This window comes from Equus asinus, chromosome 28 (genome assembly GCF_041296235.1).
Source record: "Equus asinus isolate D_3611 breed Donkey chromosome 28, EquAss-T2T_v2, whole genome shotgun sequence".
NCBI classification, from domain to species: Eukaryota; Metazoa; Chordata; class Mammalia; order Perissodactyla; family Equidae; genus Equus; species Equus asinus.
In genome coordinates this window covers 47,882,699-47,893,124 of record NC_091817.1, presented here as the reverse complement: position 1 = coordinate 47,893,124, position 10,426 = coordinate 47,882,699, and the positions used below count along the sequence as shown (strand labels likewise).

The following is a 10,426-nucleotide window of genomic DNA, read 5'->3' as shown; positions in this document are numbered from 1 at the left end:
TGCGTGGAATCAATCTCTCCTCCCTTGTCTGCCCAGAGAATTCTTCGTCATCCTCAGGGCTCAGTTTGACTGTCACCTCCTCCTTGAAGCCCTCCCTGATTCTCCAGGGAGGAGAAGCCACACTCCCTTGTGCACCCGCAGGTCTTCATACACCTGTGTTCGATTCCTGTGGCTGCCTTCACAAATTGCCACTGGCTGGGTGGCTTGAAACAAGAGAAATTTATTCTCCCACCGCTCAGGAAGCCAGAAGTCCAAAATCAAGGTGTCTCCAATGTCGTGCTCTCCTTGAAGGCTCAAGGGGAGAATTTGTTCCACGTCTTTCTCTTAGCTGCTGGTGTTGCTGGCAATCCTGGGCTTTCCTTCACTTGTCAGCACATCATTGCAACCCCTGCCGCCATGCTGCGTGGCCTTCTTCCCTGTGTCTGTCTCTGCATGTCCTTTTCTGTCTCCTATAAAGACACTCGCATGGAATTTAGGGCCCACCGTGATCTGGACCCAGTGTGACCTCATCGGATCCTTACCTTAAACACATCTACAAAGACTCTGTCTCCAAATAAGTCACATCTGGAGGTTCTGGGTGGATGTGAATTTGGGGGGACACTATTTAACTCCCCACACCCCTCTTATTGCAGTTCCCATCTGTGATTATTGGGCGTCTGGCTCAGGTGGCATTCAGCCCCCTGCGAGAGAGGCAGTGCCGTCTTCCTCCTGCATCCCCAGCCACTTGCACCGCAATCTGCGGACAGCAGAGTCGAGCATGTATCTTTTAGATAAGTGATAAATGGATGACCAGAACCCGCTTCTTCTTTGTAGGTGCCACCTTTGAAGCTCTTCTCATTGTGACTTCTTTTGTCTCAATGGCCCATTTACTTCGATGCCCGGACAACTTCTCCCATGTCTGCGAGGAACCAAGAGCCAAGAGAGAAAACGAAGTCGTTATTAATGGTTATTCGGCTTCCTTTCCTTTAGTTGGGTTCCAGAAACACTCAAAGCCAACAGCCAGCATGATTTAGGGAGTCTCAGGAACTCCAGTGCTCTGCCACTGAGGGGCTGGGTGGGGAGATCAGATCTGGGCTTCTCTGCGTGGGCGGGGAGGGCCTGCTGAGAACAGTTTCCAGGAAGCAGCCAGAGGGCAGAGGCCGGGTGACTTTTTATGAGTGTTCGCTCCAGCTGTTGGTTGGTGATTTGGTTCCTGGAGCAGCTGGAACCAGGCAGTGAGGCCTCAGAATTCCAACCTGCTTTGCAACCTGCTTTGCAATTTCCAAGAAATTATGTAGCCTGCAAGTTGGGTAATCCCTGCAAAACCCAGTGTCCTCAGGAGCAGTGGCCACCCCATCAGCGGGAATGGCCAGGTCACCGGCTCACGGAGCCCTCTGTATTCGTGAGGACCTCAACTCGCCCATTCCTCAAGGCCTGCAGGCTCCTTCTGGACTCTGCAGGGATGCCCAAGACGGGATCACCAACCAGGCCTCTCTTTCTTCTCTCCAGTCCCCTCACTGATGCCGAGTTCCCGCCCTAGGCTTGTCTCCTGGTCCTCCCAAAGCTGAGCAACCCTGGATGGCTGGTGAGTTTTCACTCTGCTGTCCCCCGTACAGACACAGGGAGCAGGGGCTGCTTCTTCCAGCCCCCTGTATCCTCCAGGGACTCAGGTCCCATCCACCTTGTTGGGCCATCAGTGTATGGTCTCCGTCTCCCAGTTGCTGGGGAAAGAGACGAAGTGGCAGGCAGGCAATTTCCTTAGATGAAGAGATGCAGAGGCTGCCTGGTTATTTCCATTCACGTCCTGAAGGTGTGAGCTTGGTCACACGGCCACATCTAGCTTCAAGCAAGGCTGTAGATGGGTGGCCGTGGCCTCGTTAAAAGCCGGGGGCTTTATTAATAAAGGAAGGGAAGGAGGAGGATGCTGAGGTGCAGGCAGCATCGTCTACAGCAGACACTGCAACAGACCTGAGGGTCTTGCAGAGATTGGACACAGGGCAGCTGACACTCCACTGAGGGACAAGGGGAAACCCACTACAACCTAGAACTCGCCTCCCCCACTCTGGGAAGCAGAGAAGGACACCTGTATCCTGTTCCCTTTTACGAGTCATCAAAGACATGCCCCAAATTGGGGCAGAGCAGGCGATCTTGTGGACAATTGGAGAGGTACAGTTTGCAACAAGCTATGTGAGAGCTATCAGAATTTTCAATGAGCTGGCAATTCAGTGTCCAAGAATTTATTCTGCAGCTTTAGTCACGTAAGAGGCAAAGACATATGTAAAACATCGCTCATTGCAGCACCATTTGTAATAGCAAAATGCAAAAAATAACCGACATCTGTCAATAGGGGACTGGTTTAATAAATTATGGTATGCCCATAAAGTGGAATGCTATACAGCTGTCAAAAAGAAAAATCACATCTGTGTGCGCTGATATAGAACAATCTTCAAGATATATATATATATATATATATTCTCTTTTAATTAAAGAGCCAGATAGAGAAGAGAGCATATAGTTGATTTCTGAGCTTGTGGTTGGGCATAGGGGAGAGGAAAGCGTGCAGGATGCAGCTTATGTATACACAGCCAACATGCATGGAACTGGCCATGCTGGTGGGCTCCAGGGAGAGATACAGAGTCTGGGAGAAGAAGATTTTCTTCCACTCTCTGCTCCTCTTTGTACATGTTGATTTTTGTAGCTATGGGCATAAATTGCTCCTTTTAATTTAAAAAGCCAGACAAATAAATGAATAGGTAAGTAAGTGGGGTTTAAAGATTTCTGGGGGTGAAACCTTCTGCCTCGATCGTTACCCCCCTGCTAGGGTTGACCTGAACCATCACCCGCTGGCCTCCCACCGGAGCTCGTCCACGGCCTGACCAGATGCCCCGCGGCCAGGACAGATGCTCGGCTCTGGAAACCATCGTGGTGACTCTCCTGTTTACGAAACCTGAGTTCAGCAGCCGCCCAGTGGAAACTGCGCAGGGCCCTGGGCCGCTGCCTTTCCCAGCAGCGAGCTTCCGCTCCGTGGTTGCAATTGCAGTGTTTACCGGGTCTCCACAGTCTAATTAGATCCATTCTGTCCAGAAAACAGACGTTTCGAAGACTTGTCAGGACACAAACCATTCTCTACACTGTGATTTCACACTTGTTAGAAAACAACATCAACAACAAAAACCAGCCAAAAACTGTAAAACAACAAAAATGAAACACTCACGCTGGTGTGTTTGGAATTACGTGTGCCAAGGGGTCCGTGGGGCTTATTTTTAAGCGGTAGGGTGGTGGTGTCTACTTTCTTCTTTTTGAATATCTGTAGTTCTTAATTTTTCCGAAGTGAACATGTAGCAAGAAAATGCAGTATGAAAAACAAGAAAATTTATTTTTAACAGCCTTTTTGAGATATAATTCACAAACAAACAATTCGCCAGTTTACAGGGTACAATTCAACTTTAAACATTTTCTTTACCTCAAAAAGAAACCCCGGACACCTGGCAGTCACTACCAATTTTCCCGTAACTCTGCAACCACAAGCCCGCTTTCTGTGTTTAGGCGTTTGCCTATTCTGGACCTTTCCTAGATGGAATCATGCGATATGTGGTCCTTTGTGTCTGGCTTCTTTCACTCAGCAAAATGTTTTCAAGCTTCATCCACATGGTAGCATGAATCAGGGCTTCACTCGCTTTTCTTGCCATACAATATTCCATTAAATTAAACATTCCGCTAATTTTTTTCAAATCTCAAAACTTTAATCATAACAGTGAAAACGGCAGTTCAGCAGAATGCATTTGCCCAGCAGCTCTGAGTTTTGAAAAGGATCACAAAACTCTGTGTGCTTCCCCAGACTCTCGCTCTACTTGTGGGGGTCCCCAGCATGTTGGGACCCCCCATTCTCCCCTCCCTGCAAGGTTTTCAGAGGGGGCAGCTCACACTCACCTTCGGCTATGGCTTCTAGTCCAGACGAGTTGAGGGACCGGATGTGAAAGGGATTCAGCTCGGGGGGAAAATATTATTAGTGATAAGCAAGCACTCGGGGCTCCCGCTCTCGACTGAAACTGCGCCCGGGCTGCAGCTCCGTCTGCAGGAGGGAGGGCGGGAGGGAGACAGCACAAGGAGCACAGAACGTGGGGGTCATGGAAAAGCTGCGGCCTGCAGAAGTCGGAGCAGTCAGCCAAGAGCAAGACACATCCTTGCCCACAGTGATCTGGAAAAACAGAGAGAGGAGCCTGGACACTAACTGAGGCTCAAATCTTGGCTGAGTCACTTGCAGCTGTGTAGCCTTGAGCAACTTACTTCACTTCTCTGTGCCCCATTTCCTTCAACTGTCATCCAGATGACCTTTCCCACAGATGACCACAGCAACGTCTTCCATCCAACACGCACGTCTACAGTGTGACCCTCCTCCCAGGAAGAGGTGTGTCCCTCCCTCTGAGTCCGGGCGGGGTTGTGACTCACTTATGAACGCTAGAATGCAACAGAGGTGTCACGGCAAGACTTCCGAGGCTGGCCATAACAGGTGACACACTTCCACCTTGTTCTTTGCAATGCATCTGTTGGGGCGCTGGGCCAGCACGGAAGAAGTTTGGCTACACTGAGGCCTCCGTGCTGGAGGCAGCCCAAGCTCTGCGAGGAGGCCCCGGGAAGGCATATCAGGGAGCATTTGGAGACTTGGGGTCCTCCCAGCCCAGAGGGGGCCTCTGGACGATTCCAGCCCTCCGCCACGGAGTCACCCAGCCTTGGAATGTTCCTCGCTGAAGCCCCAGCCATTGCAGAGCAAAGACGAGCCATTTCCGCTGTGCTCTGTCCAAATTCCGCAAGCGCAGAGCCCACGAGCCTGGGAAAGTCCTTGTCGTCTTGTGCTGTGAAGTTTGGGGCGGTGCGTTAACCACATGACAGTGACTGCAGCCGGGCATGTGGGAAGGGTCGCACACAAACCCCGGTAGAAGAGCCTGACGTGTGGCGGCTCACCTGGTCTCAGCCCTCCTTCTCTTTCTCCTCCGAACTCCTATGCTCTCTGTGCTCCCAGGAATGCCCCAGACGTCGAGGCTCACGGAAAGTAATAAACAGTCTGCACAAAACCCCTCCTGTCCTCAAGTGGACTACGGGCATCTTGAAGACAAGAACCGATCCTGACTCGTCTCTGTAGAGTAGACCTGGCACACAGTAGGCCCTCAATTAATACTCGATGAATAAATGAATGAGTGACCGTCTTGATGACTAGAAAGACCTAGAAGGCTGAGACTTGCTTCATAAACCAGATCGTTTCTCTTAAAGAGCTTGGAACCGTTTCCCTCTTTGTTGGATTTTTTTTTTTTTTTTTTTTTTTTTTTGCTAAAACCCTTTGCTTTTTAAAGGATAGCGTAGTAATACAAGCCAACCCTGGACTATCTGTTTAATCTTCTTTCCCCTAAATGTTAGCTCGGCGGGGAGAGGCGCCCAGCCTCTCTGTGTATTTTTCCTGTGTATACTTTTGGCCAGAAGGCTGGAAAAACCAGGACTAAAGCAAGATACTTAGAGATTCTGAGAAAAGATGGGGAGACACCGCCCGCCAGAGGAAGGAAGAGGGGGCATCGGGGGGCAGGAACAGATGCGACACATCTCTTCTAGAAGGGCTGTCTGAGGGTTTGCCTGTCTTACGTGTGAGTGCTTCCCAGTGACAAGCCACTTGCACCTCCGTGACCCCAAGGGGAGGACACTTTCCAGCTGGGGCAGTTGCTCCAACCGGCCGCAGCCACGCTGGGGACACCTGTCAGAGAGCCCGGAAAACGCAAGCTGGACCCTCTGCTCCGGATCCCTGCTCAGAGCACGCACAGGGCTGCGTTGTGTCAACAGATGAACAGCTCAGTCGATTTACTGGAGGTCAGTGAATTAGACACTCAAACAGGGTGGATTTTCCGGTATGTAAGTTATACTCCGATAAAGCTATGAAAAAGATAAAACACGCCCATTGGAAAAATTCTATATATACATACATACGTGTAAGGATGGACATACACACATACAAGTGTCATATTACACACACACCACGGATGCACCTCTCTATGTGGGTGTATATACACGCAGGTACATGCACAAGCCCGTGTACACGTGCGAAGATGAGCCTCTATAATTCAATGCATAGAGGAGCAAGGCCCTTCCTAATGAGAAGACCCCCAGACGGAGACCTGGTTCTACATAGACCCGGCTCTGCACTGACGTGCAGAGTGACCTGGCGCGGGTCACTTTCTGTCCGGACCACACCTGTGAATCTCCCCCTTGTCTCTCCAGAACCACTTCTCAGCACAGCAGCCGGAGGCACCCTTAGAAAACGTCAGTCCTCGTGTCAAAACCCTGCAACGGCTTCCCATGTCTGCCAGGGCAGAACCCGCAGTTCTGACTATGGTCTTTACCCTAGAGCAGTGCTGCCCGGTAGCATTTTCTGCAATGATGGAATGTTCTGGATCTGCGCCATTCAGTACAGTAGCCACCAGCCACGTGTGGCTATTGAGCATCTGAAATGTAGCTAGTGCAGTTGAGGAGTGGATTTTTAGCTTGATTTTATTTGAATTAACATAAATGTAAAGGGCCACATGAGACTGGTGGCTCCCAAATTGCCCAGCCCTGCCCTATACCATTGGCCCACCCCCTTCGCCCAACTCCTATCATATCTCTGACCTCATTGCCCCCTACTTTCCCTTCCCTCCCTGCTCCAGCCACACTGGACTCCATGCCTCTCTCTCTTCTACCCCTCCAGGCGGAGCCCTGCCCCAGGGCCTTTGCATCAGCTGTTCCTCTGCATGATTTCCTTGTTAATTATGTTTCTAATTCAGTCTGTCTCCTCCCTCTGGAATGTCGGCTCCATGGAAACAGAGACCTCTACCTGCTCTGTACATTCATGCTTCCCAAGCTTCTAGAATAGTGCTAGGCACATAGCAGGTGCTCAGAAAACATTTGTTGGATGTGAGAATTGAACAATGACTCCTCCTCTGGTTTTGCTTATGGAGAAGGACAGTCTGGTCACTCACTGTGCCACATCCAGCCTCCCCAGGCTCTTTCTGGCTCACAAGATCCTGAGACCCTGACTCTCCCATGTCCAAGAGGATGCAAGGATCTGGATTGAAATAACAAGCCACCCCTCCCCAGGCAGCCTGGCTTTATAAGACTCCCATGGATGCCTTCGCTGTTGATGTGGCTGTGAGAGGCTGGAAGGGGGGAGGGACCTGGCCTGGAGAGCAGAGCCCCCCTTTGGTAGATGAGTCCCCACAAAGCCCTTCTCCCCCGGCCTTTTCTCTCATCCACACATCAGGACTCTGCTGCCTGTCTGCGCTGAGTGGAGTGTCCAGGTGGCGAAGGCGTGTGGCTGCAGAATCTTCAGTGCCCTTGCTCCCCACCCGCCCTCCACACATCCAGGGGAGAAGGCTGGCTCTTTCCGGGAAAGTTGTGGGTTTGGGTTCCCACAAACACACGCAGCAAAGGGGGTCAAGAACCGATTCCCCTCCTGGAGCATCCTCCCCAGTGGGACGTGTTTCCTGGTCCACAGGTTGCTCTATTTTCTCCCTTGAAATAATTCACCCTTTGACACTCGGTGAACCTGGATGCTCCCGAGATCTCAGCGAAGCCTAGACTTGGTCCCCTCCAGAAATTCTGTTTTGCTTTCCTTTGCTCTGGAGCACTTTGTCTCGGTAACAATACCCAGATCTCCCGAAGCATCGGGAAGGCTGTTTGTGTCAGGCTGGTGGGTGCCCTCCTCCCAGCTCGCTGCAGCTCCGACAGCGATTTATAAACGCTGGGCCGCTCGGCTCGCTCCAGCAGAGCTTTCGTCTTGCGGCCAAATTAAATCTTTAAATGGTAGAGAGGCATTTAGATTTCTCTTCTGCCCAGCTGACAGTAGGTTTACAGTGTATAATCTGGCCTTTGTAAAAGCATTTGTCAGCCTGGATATTTCATTTGCAGCCCGACCACCCATGCAGACGGACAGCAGGAAGCCACCCTTCACTTGCACCAACAGTCGGCTTGGAGGTTGGCTGCAGAATCACAGAATTCAGTCGCAAAGGGGGACTTTTTTGGCATTATCTACTTCGCATCTCGGCCGTGCAAGCCGCCCTTGTTTACACGAAGCGATTCCTGAATGCTAAATTTGGAAATTCTACGTATTTCTCTAATCCGCCAGGCCCCGGGCAGGACGGGGCCTCCTCTGAGAAGCTTCTCCACTTCCCCGGCGTCCCTCGGGTCCCGGGCTGAACCTCCCAGCGTGACAGGGAAGGCCTTGAGCACTGCGGACCGGGCAGCCGGGGGCCAGCACCCAAACCGAGCACTTCTCCTGTCAGCCAAGGAGGCGCTCCGAGGCCGGCCGGCGGGTTTATTTTTAAGTGTCTGTGTACAAATGTATATAATACGGCTCCCTCCGGGCCAGCCCAGCCCGAGCCTTGGCAGCATCTCAGGGCTCTGGTCCATGGGAGCGGGCCCCAGAGCGGGGGGAGTCTGTACAAGAAGAGCATAAATTGATAAGCAACGTCAGTAGCCCAGGCTGGCACGAGAGCAGGGGAGGAATGCGATAGAAGAAGTAACAGTCACGTTTTGTCTATGCTGCTAGAAGACATTTTCGGGGGAGGAAATAACACCATTTGGGGCAACAGATAAAGGAGATGGAGTCAGCGATGGTTCGCTTACAGAGCACGCGCCCCTCTCCCCCACCACCAAAAATCCTCTACCTGAGCGAAAACGTTGGAATTTGGCCTTGAGCCTTCCTGCTGCCCTTGCAACATCTTATCGTGGACCAGCTGCCTCCCAGAGGCTCCAGCTACTCGGCAGCCCCCAGCCTCACCCGCCTCCCTCCTGCTGCCAGGCCTCCCCCATAATAGCTCACACCCCTAGGAGTCTGAACTCTCCACACGTGACCTCCTGCAGGGAATCGAGGATGATCTGGTCCAGGGGGGCAGAGATGCATGAAACCACAGTGGCGCTCCCAGGAGAATCCTGACTCCCTGTCTGCACGTCTCCTCTTGCTCTGGAGCTAGAGCTGTGTTATTGCCATCCACAAACTGGGAACATCCAGGCTCCAGGACCTACCCAGAGACAGAGGAGGAAATCACTTGTGTGATCAGAGCACAGAGTAAGTACCGACAACATACTTGTGTGGGCTCACTTTATCCTGTCTCAGGTCAAGTGTCTCCCACGCAGAGCCTGAGACAAGGATTCTTGCACAAGTGGAAGATCTGGGAGGTGGTCCCAGGAAATACCAGGAGGGGAGTGAGGAGGTGAGACAGGCAGGAGAGAGAGCCAGTGCAGGGAGCTACGTCAAGCAAGGGACACTCAGACCCACAGGAGCGTAATCCCTCTTTCCACCCTAAGGGGACAGGGAGCTGAGAGAGTCATCTGCCAACTCACTAGCTGCCCTCAGCATCTGCCGAGGCATTATTGCCCCAGCCCTGCAGGCCTACTGTGTGCATAGTAGAGCTCGCTCTGGTAGTCTTAGGCTGGAAACACAGGTGCAGGCAGTTGGAAGGGAGACTCACATGCTAAAACGGTGAGGGGAGGGGCTGTGGGGCACCGAGAACCTCGGGCCCCTCAACTGGAAGGAAACGATCTGGAACTCACACCTAGGTGGCCTTCCATTCCCAACGGTCACCCCCGCCTCATGGATCGGATGTGAGGCCCGGCTCATTTGGCACAGAGCCCAGTCTGTGAACCGCGCTTTGGGTTCTCTTCACGCCTTATCAATTCAAATAAATGTCCTGGTTTCTTACAAGGGACACATTTTTTTCTGCATAGATTCCTCACATGCCATGTTGCAATTACTCGAACCCCGAAGGCTACTGTTACCTTTAAAGTGGCCATAACCAAATCCTGTTGGGAATATTCAAGCTACAACTAGATTCAATAGAAGCTTATGCCAAAACATATTTTACCCTCTAATAAATTAAGACTCTAATACCCAGGAGAGCTGTGGAGACCGGTTTTTAATGAACGACTACATGGCTGCTGGGCTGGGCTGAGCTCTCACTCCTGCGGACGTGCGTGGAGCAGCTCCTGATCTCCCAGAATACTGACGACCCAATGCAATTTCTTCTCTAAGAATAGACGACCCGACCCAGACCGGAGAGAGAAGCCACTAGTGACACCAACAGAGATATTATAACTCTGGGAGAAGGGTGCTTGTAGCGGGGGGATATGAAAGTGGTTTGAATTCATGGATCCAGTGGAATAGGGTAGTGTTACACTACTATTTGCTTTTACAGTGTGACATTATTTTACATTTTTTCTAAAGACAAAGCATTCCTCTTAAACAGAGCACCAATTTAGCTCATAGTAGAACTTTATGCTCACATTTTTGGATACAAAAAAATCTCTAAAGGGATGGCTGCATCCACAAAATCGTTTGCTGTCAATGCTCATACAGACCCACACGCTGATTTTGGTGAACGTCACACAGAAGCGGCGTGCAACCTAGAGATATTTATATAGTGGTTTCTCA

The 10,426-nt window shown here is 51.3% G+C and overlaps 1 long non-coding RNA gene across 3 annotated transcripts in view; it reads right to left on the bottom strand.

Annotated features, from left to right (window-relative positions):
* LOC139042363 (uncharacterized) overlaps positions 1-5,200 on the bottom strand; it is a 15,128-nt gene extending 9,928 nt beyond the window's left edge. Inside the window, exons 1-3 of one of the 3 annotated variants that reach the window (XR_011499040.1) lie at positions 3,910-5,200; positions 3,194-3,294; positions 1-898 (exon numbers count right to left, since the gene is read on the bottom strand). The exon at positions 1-898 is cut by the window's left edge and continues 890 nt beyond it. This is a non-coding gene — a long non-coding RNA (uncharacterized lncRNA). Of the gene's footprint in view, positions 899-2,117; positions 3,056-3,193; positions 3,295-3,909 lie in introns of those variants that run through there. The other 2 variants (XR_011499038.1, XR_011499039.1) reach the window with 2 other exon arrangements.
* Positions 5,201-10,426: the final 5,226 nt, after the last annotated feature.